At 47.1% G+C, this 15597-nt stretch overlaps 1 protein-coding gene and 1 long non-coding RNA gene across 9 annotated transcripts in view; both read left to right on the top strand.

The window, feature by feature from the left end:
- LOC126995711 (endothelial PAS domain-containing protein 1-like) overlaps positions 1-15597 on the top strand; it is a 280018-nt gene that overhangs the window by 215499 nt on the left and 48922 nt on the right. The window lies entirely within an intron of this gene.
- On the top strand, positions 6132-7043 carry LOC126995716 (uncharacterized). The gene is made up of 2 exons (XR_007750661.1): positions 6132-6267; positions 6372-7043. It is a non-coding gene; the product is annotated as an uncharacterized LOC126995716 (long non-coding RNA).

A 15597-nucleotide genomic window follows, 5' to 3' on the forward strand; every position in this document is an offset into this window, starting at 1 on the left:
CGGAGGTGCAAGCAGGCAGGCAGGCGGGCGGGCAGGCAGCAGGGGAGGGAGGGAGGAGCAGACCGGAGGGGGAAGTGACGAGCAGGCGGGGAGGGAAGGCAGTCATTCGCCGGACGTGGTGGAGAGTGGAGGTTACGCGGTTCACCTCACGGCTCCATCACGCGCTCTGTCTCCTCCACCCACCACCTCTTGGCAGCTCCTCTACCCACACCTCGTGAACGTCTAGGTGCTAGTGGCGGGAGGGCGGGAGACAGTGGGCCGCGGTTCTCGGTGGCGGGTGGTAGTGTAGTGCTTTGAAAGGCTTGTGGAGGCGGCGAGCTGGGTCAGTAGTGCAGTGGGACGGCCCGGAGTGAGGCGAGCAGTGTGGAGTAGCCCCGGGAAGCGTCAAGCGGCCTCTCTGTGCTAGTGGAGAACTCGTCGAGGGTGTGAAGGTGTCGGTGTGTGTGTTCCCTTCCAGTTGTTCCTCAGCGCCACACACGCACCCGCCTACACCCGCATCCCTTTCGTTCCTCATTGTGTCTTCTCCTGTGTAAGTGTGTGTGTCTTCTCCTATGTAAGTGTGGTGAGGTCTCGTATACTGTACACCGGGTTATACACACACACACACACACACACACACACACACACACACACACACACACTCTGATGGATATTTACTTTGGGACTACATTTTTCTACACTGACAGACAATTAAAATCACGCTCGTTAGTTATGCCAGGTTCTTCATTTTGGGTAATAATTTGTGGTTTAGAGTAGTAGTAGTAGTAGTAGTAGTAGTCAGGAATAATAGTAAGTAGAAGTAGTAGTAGTAGTAGTAGTAGCAACCTGACGTAAACGCTAGTACAAGATGCTACGAAAAATAGGTCTTCCTTGACTCTTTCTTCTCGTCCCAAGAGTTCCAAGAGTCTTAACCAACAAACCAACCAAACAGACAGCCGGAGAAGGAGGACCGATATTTAATGCATAATATAAACGTACTCGCCCCACTAGACTGCCTCCTCCTCCTCCTCCTCCTCTCTACTCCTCCTTTTTCTCCTCCTACTGCTCCTACTGTCCCTATATGAGCTGCTATATTATTTAATCGTACCTGCCGCCTCTCCTCTCCTCATCCCTCGTCGCTGGCACTCGGCAACTAACACCAACGCTTTTATACCTCCTCATTGTGTGTGTGTGTGTGTGTGTGTGTGTGTGTGTGTGTGTGTGCAGCATCGTTTTCTATATCCACTCCCTCCCGTGGATAGATTACCACACGCGAGGATATATCGATGGGTTGATTGGCTACCCCGCATTGCCAATCAGTTAATCGGCTTACAAATAAGAGATCGTGGGACCCCTGCAGTCTGGTGTTGGTGGTGAGGGGGGGGGGGGTGATTATGGTGATGATAGTGGTGGAGGTGGAGGAGAGGTGATTGTGGTGATGATAGTGGTGGAGGTGGAGGTGGGGGGTGATGGTGGTGGCTTAAAGAGACGCCTGCCCGCCATCCCTGCCCCCCGCCCCTCCAAGCACGCGATCACCTGAGCTAATGATGACTCCCGCATAGGTAGACCCACTCACCTGCCCGCACGTGTATATTTAGCCACCAGACACTTGCATCACACACACACACACACACACACAGACACACGGGATTATATGGTGTTTTGCTGTCCGGGTATGTTTGCTGCAGGTTCCTTTCATCCGTGGCGCCCCTCCTCCCCTCTTCCCTCCAACCCCTCCCTCCACTGCCCACACGTCCTCTCTCTTCTCCCTCTGTGTGTGTGTGTGTGTGTGTGTGTGTGTGTGTGTGTGTGTGTGTTGGTATAGAGGGGCAAAAGAAATGTTGACTTGAGACAATAAACTTGATATATATTGCAATTTCTCTCTCTCTCTCTCTCTCTCTCTCTCTCTCTCTCTCTCTCTCTTTCACCTCTACCTTTTATCTCAAGTGTCAGACAGGGCTCTTACACACCTCGTTTTGGCCACAGACCCGCCCCTGCCGCATTCCCTCTCCTTCCCTCTCTTGCGTTTCCTCCCTTTTTTTCTCTCCCACCCTCTCCGAACTGGTTGGCGCTGCTTCTTTAATACGATACGGACACTCACCCACCCACCCACTGACTCCCTCTCTCCCTGTCCCCTTCCACCCCGCTGGTATATATATGTAGTGGACTGGCTGGGTTTCTGTGTGTGTGTGTGTGTGTGTGTGTGTGTGTGTGTGTGTGTGTTCAATAACTTGGGTCTTTTTGTTTTCACTCGGACGTGTTTACACTTCGAGTTGTTTGGATGGAGCTGATTCTTATATATGGATCTTGAGGGGTGAGGTTGGTGAGGGATTGACAGTGGTGGAGGGTAGAGTCAGGAGAGGTAGAGCAGTGGATAGGCAAGAAAGATAAGGGTGTTAAGTTTTAGAAGTAGAAATGGGAATGAATAAGAGTGACGGTCGTAGAAATTGGAGATGGTGATAGGGGAGACGGATGAAGGATTAGTTAGGGATTAGGGGAAGAGTTAGGAGAGGTAGACCAGAGGAGAGGTGAGGAGGAGGAGGAGGAGGAGGGTGTTAGGTTTTAGAAGTAGACCAGGGAGAAGGTGAAAAGAGTGAGGGGTGGACACTCGGTCAATCTTCACTCTGGCATTGGAGAACAGTAGTAGTGGGCCCGATACGTTTAAGAACATGGACGTAAGCATTCACAACACGCTAAGTTTTACACGACTTTGCACCTTGACCGGGAAAAAAAACACCCATGAAAACCCGATCAATCTTCACTCTGGCCTTGCAAAATAGTAGTAGTGGGCCCGATACGTTTTAGAACATGGTAAGCATTCACAACACGCTAAGTTTTACACGACTTTGCACCTTGACCGGGAAAAAAAACACCCATGAAAACCCGATCAATCTTCACTCCGGCCTTAGAAAACAGTAGTAGTGGGCCCGATACGTAAGCATTCACAACACGCCAAGTCTGCCCCAATCTATAGTCCCCTTTTACCCACTCCCTCCTAGTCCCAGCCACACCGTCCTCTGCTACCCCGAACACCTGTCAAATAATCATCAGCTGGGGTTGGAACACACTCACTCCTATCACGCTATCCGCTATCCGTCCCCCCTTTTGCCCTAATTACTTCCCCTTTGCCTACAGCCCTCTGCCACCCCGGCCTCATGTCACACAATCATCAGCTGAGGTTGTGTTTTGTCGTGCTAGAAATCCACTCCGCTACCACGCCACACGCTATATTTTGTCCTCTCTTTTGCTCTAATAACTCTACTGCTCCTTCACCTGCACCCTCACCTAAGTTCACCGCCCTCTGCCACCCCGACCACGTGTCATACAATCATCAACTGAAGTTTTGCCCTGTCAGAAACCCACTTACTTCTATCACGCGAGTCGCTATCTGTCATTTTCGCTACATGCCAAGTCTGCCCCGATAACTTTACTCCCCCTTTGCCTACACCCTCCCAGCCCCTACCCTCTGCCACCCCGACCACGTGTCATACAATCATCAACTGAAGTTTTGCCCTGTCAGAAACCCACTTACTTCTATCACGCGAGTCGCTATCTGTCGTTTCCGCTACATGCCAAGTCTGCCCCGATAACTTTACTCCCCTTTTGCCTACACCCTCCCAGCCCCTACCAACCCGACTGCACGCTATATTTTCATCAGCTGGGGTTGTGTTTGGACGCGCTTGAAACCAATTGATTTACTCCTATCACATCAGTCGTTTTTTGTCCTCCCTTCTACTACTCACCAAATCTTCCTGAATAACTTTACTCACTTTTCCTACACCCTCCCAGCTCCTGCACTCTCCCACCTCGACCACATGTTTTAGAATCACTCACTCCTACCACGTCAGCCTCTCCCTATCTGTCCTCCCTTCTGCTACTTACCAAATCTTCCTGAATAACTTTACTCACTTTTCCTACACCCTCCCAGCTCCTGCACTCTCCCACCTCGACCACATCTTTTAGAATCACTCACTCCTACCACGTCAGCCTCTCCCTATCTGCCCTCCCTTCCTCTACTCGCCAAGTCCTTCGCCCAATACCTGACTCGCGAACATCAGGATTCCCAGGCTCTTCCGGCGCTCAAATGTTTCCAAAGACCACAAAGGAGATTAGTCGAGTTCTCATGAGTAATTTTCAACGTTCATGGTGCAAAAGCCTTGTCAAACTATCACTAGGCTCCTAAAACTACCCATGGAAACGCTACCCACCTCTAGGAAAGCTTATGAAATGCGAGTGTGTGTAGCCCCGATATGTTTGAGAAGGGCCTAAAACACACCAACACTCCTCCTCCTCCTTCTCCTCCTCCTCCTCCTCCTCCTCCTCCTCCTCCTCCTCCTCCTCCTCCTTCTCCTCCTCCTCTGCCAGCTGTGCCTAATATTGGTGGACGGACAAGAGAAGAGGGTGTCTGTCGGCTTGGCTACGGGGATAATGAAAAGTCTCACGAGAATTTTGTCCATCAAGCCTTCTAATATCGGCCTGGATTGTTTAACTCCTTCCTTCGTTGTCTTTTTTTATCTTTTATTTGTTTTTGTCCGTGTATTGGTATTTTTTTATCTTTTATCTTTTTATCTTTATTTTTTATCTTTTTATCATTTTTTTATCTGTATTTGTATTTTTTTATTTTTTATCTTTTTATCTTTATTTTTAATCCTATCTTTTATCATTTTTTTATCTGTATTTGTATTTTTTTAATCTTTTTATCTTTATTTTTAATCCTATCTTTTTATCATTTTTTTTATCTGTATTTGTATTTTTTTATCTTTTATTTGTTTTTTGTTCGTGTATTTGTATTTTTCTTTCTGGGTCAAGTTTGTATTCGTTATATTTTTTTCTTTCGTCTTTGTGTATTTATATATATTTTTTTCTTATCCGTCTTTGTGTATTTATATTTTATGAGTTTGTTTTTCTAATCGTGTTCGTAAAATTACTTGAGTGCCGTTTTAGCATTCCTCCACTCGTGTGTGTGTGTGTGTGTGTGTGTGTGTGTGTGTGTGAGCGAGTGTGCGCCTAGAGTTTCCAGTAGTATCCCCTTCCGTCTCTCTACTCCCCCCCCCCAGCCCCCACCCCTCCGTCTATCCCTACTCCCTTCCACCCCTCTCTCACCCCTCCGTCCTTCTCTCATTCCTCCGTCCAGCTCCACCCCCCTCTCTGTTCCTCTCTCCCCTGCGTCCCTTGTTTCTGAGTTCTACTTATATAACCGCCTCGCTCCCTCCCCGTCGCCCCTGCTATTCCCGAGCAACCTTTGTTTCCGGGACGCGCGTGGCAGAGAAAGGGGGGCGGGGAGCGCGGGTGCTGTGTTTGGCTTTCCCGATATGTGGCAGCGTCGGGAGGGATGTGGAATTGTATTACTGCTGGATGTGGCTGCTGCTGTGTACTAGTGTTGGTGTGGCTGTGTGTGGTGCTGTGTCAGTGGCTTCTCGGAGTGCTGTGTGTTGCTGTGGAAAAAGGGATGGAAAGTTGTATTGCGATGAGGTGTGGCTAAGGACGCTATGGCTATGTACAGTATAGGTCTGGCTGTGGTGTTAGGTGAATGGGAGTGTGGGTGGGTGGGTGGGTGGGGTCTTATGGTATGGCTAACACACGGATGAAAGGAGACTACAAGAGGCCAGGCAGACGGCCTATGCTTGGTAGCTTCTGAATGTGGGTTATTTACGAACTTCCCTCCCTATCCATAAACCATACACAAACAATATTATCAATGTTTCTTCACCAGCGTTCACCTGTTGAAACATTCTTTATTGTTTTCGTAATACCACGTCTAGAATCGATGTTATTAATAGCAGTAGTAGTAGTAGTAGTAGTAGGAGGAGGAGGAGGAGGAGGAGGAGGGGGAGAAGAAGGAGCTGACGCTGGCTGTGGTTGCATGGCTGTGTGGCTGTGTGGCTTAGATTCATGTGGCTGTGTAGGAGAGGACGTGGAGCTGCATCACTGAACGCTGTACATAGACGACTCTCCACGCTTAATGTGATCAGTGAGACCCGTGGAAAGAGTTTGAAATTGATTGCCTTGGTTTTCCCGAAGACACTGCATCTGCCAACCAAGCCATGCCTCTGGGGCGAAATAAATGAGCGCGAGATAAAAGAGTTTAAAATTTATTGCCACGTTCCTCCTTAAACAATGAGCCAAACAACGATAGCTACGGAGCCAAGACAAATAGGAGGACAGACGTTTTAGATTTACTCTTTGCTTTCTCCTCAGCAAGCCAAGCCGATGGAACGCGAATTACATAGCAGGCAAATAGATACAAGGAAAGCGTAGAATCAGCTAACCAAACCTATAGGACATTAGGTACATAGCGTACATATAGGCAGATACAAGAAAAGGCGATCTATATTAATTCCCACATTTCTCCTCATACTTTAAATCATCCAGGCAAACCTATAGGACATAAGCTACATAGCGTACATATAGAGAGATACAAGAAAAAGCGATCTATATTAATTCCCCGATTTCTACTCAAACATTAAATCAGTCAGCCAAACCTATATAACGTAAACAACATCAGACCGACACCAACATGGGAGTTAAGATTTTATTTGACTGAGAATAAAGGATTGGGTATGCAAGGGAGTGGATGCGAGTGGAAGCAGGAAATATGAGGGGAAAAAAGAGTGGAATGGGTCTGGTTGAAGTATGGAGGACAGAGAAGGAAGGAAAAAAAGACTGATAGATATACATAAGAGAGACATTTTATATTCATTTATCAGGTTCTTCCTCCGACCCTTGAATCAGCCAGGCAGCCAAACCTATAGGACGTAAACTACTTCAAAGTCACTCGATATATCTTAATACAGTTTACGAGAAGCCATTATCGATAAACCCCGTTCGCTCCCTCTTTTTCATATGCAAAGAGTCAAGGAACGTTAGCCAAACACATACATATATACATACATACAAACATACAGACCGACACCAACATGGGAGTTAAGGATTTATTAGACTGAGAATAAAGGATTGGGTATACAAGGGAGTAGGTGCGAGTGGGAGGAAGAGATATTAGGGAGAAAGAGTGGAAGGAGTCTGGTTGAAGTATTGAGGTCATTGAGGTCAGAGAAAGAATTAGAGAGAGAGAGAGAGAGAGAGAGAGAGAGAGAGAGAGAGAGAGAGAGAGAGAGAGAGAGAGAGAGAGAGAGAGAGAGAGAGAGAGAAAATAGGATCGGTAACAGGTGTGGGTGACGAAGAAAGGGGCGCAGGAGGATGGAAAATAAGGAGATCTTGTTAAAATATGAAAGACTGAGCGAGAGAGAGAGAGAGAGAGAGAGAGAGAGAGAGAGAGAGAGAGAGAGAGAGAGAGAGAGAGAGAGAAAGGTTGATTATTCCCTCCATCACCTTCCCATTTTCTCTTATCTTGTGGAAGGAAAAGATGAAACGACACCGTAAACTGAGCCATCACCTTTTTTTTTTTTCCTTCTTTCCTCACTCGCTTTTCTTCCGGGTGGCCGCTTATTGAGAGAGAGAGAGAGAGAGAGAGAGAGAGAGAGAGAGAGAGAGAGAGAGAGAGAGAGAGAGAGAGAGAGAGAGAGAGAGAGAGAGAGAGGATGAGAAGGGAAGGGAATGCGAAGGAAAGATAAGTTGAAGTGTAAAGGAACACAAAGGAAATTGAAGGGAAGGGGGAGAGAGAGAGAGAGAGAGAGAGAGAGAGAGAGAGAGAGAGAGAGAGAGAGAGAGAGAGAGAGAGAGAGGGGAAGGGAGATAAAGATGAGAAAGATGAAGGAGTTGAAGGAAGAGAAATGAAGAAGATAGGAAAAATGAATAAGAGATGAAAGGAAGAGGAAACGGAGGTACGGAGTCGAGAAAGAAGAAAGAAAAAAAGAGAAGAAAGAAAATAAGGACAAGGGAGGAGGAGGAGAGAGAAGAGACAGCAGATGAGGAGGGGAGGAGGAGAGGAAAGGGAAGTAGGGAGAGAGGAGAAACAAAAGAAAGGAGAAGAAGAAGTGAGGGGGAAACGTGAAATGGGGTGCAAAGATGAGAGGAAAGAGAAAGAGAAAAAAAAAGTAAGATAATGAAGAAGAAAAATGAAGACACAAATTTGAGGAAAGGGAGACGATAAAAAAGGAAGAGGGGGATGAAAAGAAAAATGGAGGTAAGATGAGGTACAGAAATGAGAGGAGGAGAGGGAAGGAAAGAAAAAGAAGAGGGAGAGAGAGAGAGAGAGGAGAGAACAAGGTACAGAAATGAGAGAAGAAGGGAAGGGAAAGAATAGAAAGAGGAGAGAAGAGAAAACAAAGAATAGAAATGAGAGGAGGAGACAGAAGAGGGAGCAAGACACAGAAATAGAAGAAGAAGGAGAGGGAGAGAATGAAGCGAAAAGAGAAGAGGGAACAAGGTACTTAAATTAGAGAAGAGGTAGAGGGAGAGAAGAAAAAGAAGTGAAAGAATAGGAAAATATAGAAATGAGAGGAGAGAAAAAGGGAAGCAAAAGACGCAGAAAGGAGAGAAAAGAAAGACGAAAGATAAGGAGTTTGAGTGTGAAGAAAAGCGCAGTGTGTGTGTGGAGGGGGGTTGGGGGGGGGAGGAGGGGCAATATAGCAGCTGGCAAGGTACAAAAATGAAAGACGTAGAGGAAGAGACGAAAGCGAGGAGAGAGAGGAGAGGGAACAAGGTAGTATATGAATTAGAAAGGAAGGAGACGAAAGCTGAAGAGGAGGAGGAATAAGAGAAAGGCGCAGGGAGTGTGTGGGGGAAGGAGGGGCAATATAGCAGCTGGTAACAAGGTATAGAAACGAAAGAAGTAGAGGAAGAGACGAAAAAGAAGAGATTGAGAGGAGGCTGTATATGAATTAGAAAGGAAGGAAACGAAAGAAGTAGAGGAAGAGACGAAAAAGAAGAGAGAGAGAGGAGGTTGTATATGAATTAGAAAGGAAGGAAACGAAAGATGAAGAGGAGGAGGAATAAGAGAAAGACGGAGGGACGGGAGAGGGAGGGGCGAGGTAGCAGCTGGTTGGTCATGATAATTCGGAGGCGGGGGACCGTCAAGGAGTAGTAATTACCTTCGCTACCGCCACCGCCTCCCTCCGCCCCGCCATTCCTTTACTCCCCGGCTGCTAAAAGGAAGAAGCTAAATTAACACGTCGCCCTGTCCTACCCTGGGAAATACTGTCACCTTTATTGTGTTTTGTTTCTTTGTTTATTTTATTTATTTTTTTTTTATTTTACATGTGAACAAAATGGATATGTCTGTGTCCGACCCGGGAAAACAATGTCGCCTATATTTTGTTTTGTTTATTTATCCATTAGTTTATTTGTCTTTATTTGTTTGTTATGGTATTTCCTCCTCCTCCTCCTCCTCCTCCTCCTGTTACTTGATTATTATGGGCGTCAGTTGTCCGCTTTTAGGATTTTCTCTGCTACGTTATCACATCTTCCAGCCTTTTTTTTTTGGGGGGGGGGTGAGTGGGGTTGGGTGGGAGGAAGGGGGGTTATTCCTTTCCAGAGCTAGAGTCATCCCTGAGTTAGTGTATCGTTGAGTCACTCCCCACCCCGGTTATCTTCACTCGCGATGATATATTGACCTCGCTATGATGATCCGTCGAGTGCATCCTGTCTCAAAAAAGAAAGAAACCATCAACACCAAAATACTAATAAAACTGTGTCCATTAAAAAATTATCACAACTGTAATTTTCATGTAACTTTTTTTTCTTTTATTACTCTCAGAATCACATTTCTTCGCTCCTCTTATGTTATTATTTTTCTTTCAGTGACTGTTTACACACACACACACACACACACACACACACACACACACACACACACACACGTGCTTGCCTGCCTGCCCTGGTCTCATTTCAAATCATTTCCGCATCAAATCAGTTATAATATCCATCTCCCCGGCAGTTTGTCATCCTAATGGTCATTATACTCGCCAGGTGGTCAGGTGTTTGAGGCTAATTAGCGCGGCCGTGACTCAGGTGACGTGATGCCTAATTAGATAACACTGACCTCAAATAAAACCAGTCGGAATAGGTGGGTGGAAGGGATAGTGTGGAGGGAGAAGGGAGGAATAGGTAGGTTGAGGGGGGTGGAAGGGAGTGGATGAGAAATTAAATAGAGAGGGAGGGGATAGAGTAGAGGGAGTTGGGAGGAATAGGTAGGTTGAAGGGGGGTGGAAGGGAGTGGATGAGAAATGAAATAGAGAGGGGAGGGATAGAGTAGAGGGAGTTGGGAGGAAGAGGTGAGTTGAAGGGTGGAAGGCGAGGGGAAAGGTGGAAAGAGGGGAAACTAAAGCCAATTAAGCGAGGTCAGGCGGCAGGTGGCTTGACTTGATAGGTACTGGGACACCGAGGACCTCACCTGCCCCCCCCCCCCCCTCTCTCTCTCTCTCTCTCATACGCATTTTTCTTTCATTTCATCGTCCTTGTTTTTTTCATCCTCTGTCCTCCCGTCTCCTCCTCCTCCTCCTCCTCCTCCTCCTCCTCCCTGCCACGCCCTCCTCACGTGCGGGTGTCGTGTCGCCCTGGAACAAATACCTCACGCAAGACATTGATTAGGGACATTTTTTTCCACTTTCCTTCCTTCTCTCCCTCCTTTGTCCCTTCCTCTCTGCAATTCGCCTTTCCTCCTCCTCCTCGCCTTTTTTTTCCTTTGGTTTTCCTTCCTTCCCCTTTATTCTTTCCTTTTCCTCTCTTATTCCTTCCTTTGCTCTGTTCCACTTTCCTTTTTTCCTTCCTTGTCCCTTCCTCTCTCCAATTCGCCTTTCCTTCCCCCCCATTCTTTATTTTTCCTCTCTTATTCCTTCCTTTGCTGTTCCACTTTCCTTCCTTCCCTCCTTCCTTGTCCCTTTCTCTCTCCAATTCGCCTTTTCTCCTCCTCGCATTTTTTCTCCTTTAATTCTCTTTCCTCCCTTCCTTCCTTCCCTTTCACTTTCTCATCTTCAATACTCCTCTCTTTGCCCCGCTCCACTTTCCTTCTTCCTTCTCTCCATCCTTGTTCTTTCCTCCACCTCACTTATTTTTGCACTTTTTCGGGTCATTGATTTCCTCCATTCACCCTTAACTTCATGACCTCATATATTTTCCCTTTATTTTGTTCTTCCTCCTTCCTCCCCCTTCCGTCTTACTGTCTGTCTATCTGTATCTCTACTTGTATTAGTGATGCCTCCCTTGAGGGGCACCTTGGACCTCCCGTTAGTGGTGCAAGCGAATTATATTTATAGTGGCTGTCGTGATAGATTACTCTTAACCAACCCATCAGTCTGTCTTCCTATTTATCTATCTACCTATCTATATATCTACTTCTCAACTGAATCTAATGACAGGCTTAGATGATTTTTACTGAGTATCTCTAAGAGTATCTCTCTGAGTATCTCACAGGATTGGGCTGAGTTGGGCTGGGCACAGGAAGGCTACTCAGGGTTAGGCAGCACTGGGCGGGGTCTGGTTTGATTGATCTGGCCTGGTCTGGGCTGGGCGGGTTCGTGCGTTGGCTCGTAAAGGCGTGTCTGGCGTGGCGTCTGACGTTTGCAGGCCTGGCTTACGTAAGGAATGATGGACTGGCGTGTGTTGTGTGTGGTGCGTATAGTGTGGCTCCGTGTGTGTGGAGGGCAGGGGGAGGTTGTGTGTGTGGGGGGGCGGGGAGGAGAGGGTAGGGTAGCGTGGGGTAGGATAGGTTTTGTGTGAAGGTTGTGTGTGGGGGGGAGGGGGGAGAGGGTAGGGTAGCGTGGGGGTAGGATAGGTTTTGTGTGAAGGTTGTGTGTGGGGGGGAGGAGGGAGAGGGTAGGGTAGCGGGGGTAGATAGGTGTGTGTGTATTGTTGTTGTTGTTGTTGTTGTTGTTGTTGTTGTTGTTTTGACATATACTAACCTTACATTCTCTTTCTTTTCAGGTAAGTGTTGGCAGTAGTTGTCCGCGTGGATGTTTTCGGTCAGGTGAGGTGGGGGTGGATGTGGATGTGAGTGTGTGGATGGGTAGGTGGGTGGGTGTAGTTTACTGCAGCCTGATCACGTGCTGGACTCATTATCGCCATCAAGAGCCCTCCTGATTAGACCAAGTTCATTAGTAGGTCTCAGGGCACGGCTGGGACCTTCACACACCACACACCCCATCTTCGTTGCTCAAGGGGGGACAGTAATTACTACTTATCAGCGGTAAAAACTGTGTGTGTGTGTGTGTGTGTGTGTGTGTGTGTGTGTGTGTGTGTGTGTGTGTGTGTTTTTACAGCAAAGGAGTCAGTTCAAGGTCATTAAAAAGGAAACAAATATGAAAAAAAAAGCCCGCTGTCTGTCTGTCTGTCTGTCTCCTAAGTTGATGCTGGACAAACATTTCAGTTCTTTTAACAACACACTACAACACAAGAGGATAGAAATACAAACCCTTCCGTAGGTTATAAAACAAAGATCAACAGGCTAAGAGAATCAGATCGCGACACTGGGCTGCTGCAGGGCGAATCTGGCACGTTACCTAAGAGATCACAGAGGCGGCAGATGGAGTTCAGTGTCGGGAAGTGAAGTCGGCTGTGTGTCTGGGCATAAGTAACCCCTCACATTATAACTTCTAAAATGTAAATCCCATAAACATCGATTCTCGGGGCCACTATCAAGTTTAAGGCGCTTTTAACCTGGTAGCTGCGGGGATCATGTATTTTAATGGTCCCTCTAAGCGAGTAAAATGAGAAAAAATCATCACTCACACAAACCATTTCATAATATATATCAACGCATTTGTGATGAGTTTATGCATCATCTATTTTTTGGGGGGGGTTATATCACGGCACAAATTTGGCCCGTCGCTGCTACACGGTAAAGCCACAAATTTGGCCCCTCGCTGCTACCGGGTTAAACTCCTCAGCCGTCTATATAGCTTTACGAACTTGAAACTCCTCGCGCGCCAAGACCTCTCCGCGCGAATCTTAAGCATCAGGAAGGAAACAGAAGCAGAGTCGCAGCCAAGAGTTAGATTAGTGGGACCGAGCGGAAAAGATTGCGGACGTTAGGTAGGTCGCATGAAAAAGGAGGAGGCGAGGAAAGTCAGCGCGAGAATAAGCTCTTGTGTCGCTTAGAAACGTTTTTGTAAATTCGAGAAAAGGCAGAGTTGGAATGCTCTCTTCTATCTTCTTTTCCCTCTCCTCTGCTTTCCTCTCCCTCTTTCTCCTCCTTCCTTATTCCGTCTTTCTCTTCTTGACTTCTTCCCATGCCCCCTGTTCAATCCCTTCCCTTCCTCCTACGCCCATTCCACCCCGCTATCTCCATCTCCCTCCCACCTGCCTCCTTCTCTCCCCCCTCTCCTTCCTTCCCTCCAGTCTTTCCCCTTCCCCTGGCTATTTTTCCCTTCCTCATCCCCTCTTTCCCCATCATCTCCCTTCTCATTTCCCTTCATTTCCTTCCCTTTACCAAGTTTCCATTTCCTCCCTCTCTCCTTTCCTGATAGCTCCCCTTTCTTCACTCCCTCTCTCTCTCCTTCCTCTGTCTTTTCGTCCTCACATCCTTCCCTTTACCAAATTTCTGTTCCCTCTTACTCCCCTTTACTTCCCTCCCTTCTCTCCTTCCCTCCCCTTGCCATGTTTCTCCTCCTCCTTCTCTTCTTTTCCCTCCTCCTCCTCCTCCTCTTCCTCCTTTCATCTCTTTTCCCTCCTCCTCACCCTCTTTCCTTTTACATTCAACATGTCTCTTGCTTTTTTATGTAAATCATCTTTTTTTTCTCTTCTTCCTTCTTGTCCCTCTCCTCTGCTTTCCTCTCCCTCTTTCTCCTCCTCCCTTCTCCGTCTTTCTCTTCTTCCCATGCCCCTTGTTCATTCTCTTCTTCTTCTTCTTCTCTCGTTGTCCTTTTCGAATTCTTTCTTTTTCTTTCCCTCCATATTCCTTCTTTCTCCTCTTCTCTCCCTCTTCCTCTCCTCTCTCCCTTCTTTTACTCTCCTCCTCTCTTCTCGCCCTCCCTGCATCTTCTCTTCTTTCCTCCCAATTCCTTCTTTCTCCTCTGCCTTTCGTGGTCACTTCCTCCTCCTCTTCCTTCCTCTTCTTTCTCCCTCCTTTTTCTTGCCTCCACTCCTCCCGCCCTCCTTTATTTTCTCTTCTTCCTCCCTCATTCCCTTTTCCTCCTTCCTGTCCCCTTCCCTTGTTCCTCCTCATCTCTTTCTTCCTCTCCTCTCTCTTTTCTTTTCCTCTCTTTCTTTCCTCCCCCATTCCCTTTTCCTCCTTCCTCCTCATCTCTTTCTTCCTCTCTCCCTCCTTTTCCTTTCTTTCTTTCCTTCCCCATTCCCTTTTTCTCCTTCCTGTCCCCTTCCCTTGTTCCTTCTTATCTCTTCCTTCCTCTCCTCTCTTCCTCCTTTTCATAGTTTCTCTTTTTTTTTTTCCTCCAACATTCAAGTTTCCTCCGGCGTCATTTATTCAACTCTTTTGTCTCCAGTTTCTTTTTCCTCCACTCCCACTGTCCCTTCTCTCTCTCTCTCTCTCTCTCTCTCTCGCTCTTTCCTCCCTTCTTCTCCCTCCACTCAACTTCATGCAACTTTGATCAAACTTTCCTCCCGCCAGTGTCTTTTTCTTCCTCCTGCTCCTCCTCCATTCCTTTAAACCTTGTCCTCTCCTTCTCTCTTCTCTATCCTCTTTACTCTTTTCCTCTTCTGGTCTGCTGTCTTCACTCTATTCTTCCTGCTTTCAACTTATCCAACCTCTTTTTTTCTCTGCTAGTTTCTTGTTTCTCCTCATTTATCACTCTTCTGTTTTCTCCTCTCTTCCCTTCTCTTTTTTACTCTTATCTCCCTTTCTCTTCTCTTCCTCCTTCTCCTCCTCTTGCCTCCTTCCCCCGTAAGTAACTTTCTTTTCACTGATGGTTTCTTGTTTCTCCTTTCATGCTAACACTCTTCTTTTCTCTTCTCTTCTCCACCTTGCCCCTGTCGCTCCCCTGTTTGTTTCACGTCGCGTCAATGTCTCTGTGCTTGTCCGAACCCTGCTTTTTCCCCTCACTTAATGCATATTTCTCTCTCTCTCTCTCTCTCTCTCTCTCTCTCTCTCTCTCTCTCTCTCTCTCTCTCACGTGCTGCCATTTCCTTTCTGGCAAGCCTAAACCACCTCCTCCTCCTCCTCCTCCTCCTCCTCCTCCTCCCGTGGCCGCAGGTGGATGCTCTTCTTATGATCACATCAGACTTACGAACAGGACTCGACTTGGCGTGTTTTGCCTCTCCATCTTCTTCACGACTTCACTCAACAGCCTCCGCCTCGTTCCTCTGCTCTTTATCTCTCGCGGTGCAGCATCTGGGCGTTTAGGGCGGTAGGTCAGTTCCGCCTCTCACATCACCTATTTCCAAAGGCCAAAAAAGAGGTCAGTCCGATTTTAATGAGTGTTTTTTTTTTTAGGTTCACGGTACAGAGGAAGGGTCAAACTACTACCAAGGTCATAAAACTACCCCTGGAAATGCCCAAAACTCCTACGAAAACCCGTGTCATAGGTTCACGGTACAGAGGAAGGGTCAAACTACTACCAAGGTCATAAAACTACCCCTGGAAATGCCCAAAACTCCTACGAAAACCCGTGTCATAGGTTCACGGTACAGAGGAAGGGTCAAACTACTACCAAGATCATAAAACTACCCCTGGAAATGCCCAAAACTCCTACGAAAACCCGCGTCAAATATGTGTACCTGCTTGGGCGACGAAATGTTTATGAATATGGACCTAAGAGACACCCGCAC

This window comes from Eriocheir sinensis, chromosome 8 (genome assembly GCF_024679095.1).
Source record: "Eriocheir sinensis breed Jianghai 21 chromosome 8, ASM2467909v1, whole genome shotgun sequence".
NCBI classification, from domain to species: Eukaryota; Metazoa; Arthropoda; class Malacostraca; order Decapoda; family Varunidae; genus Eriocheir; species Eriocheir sinensis.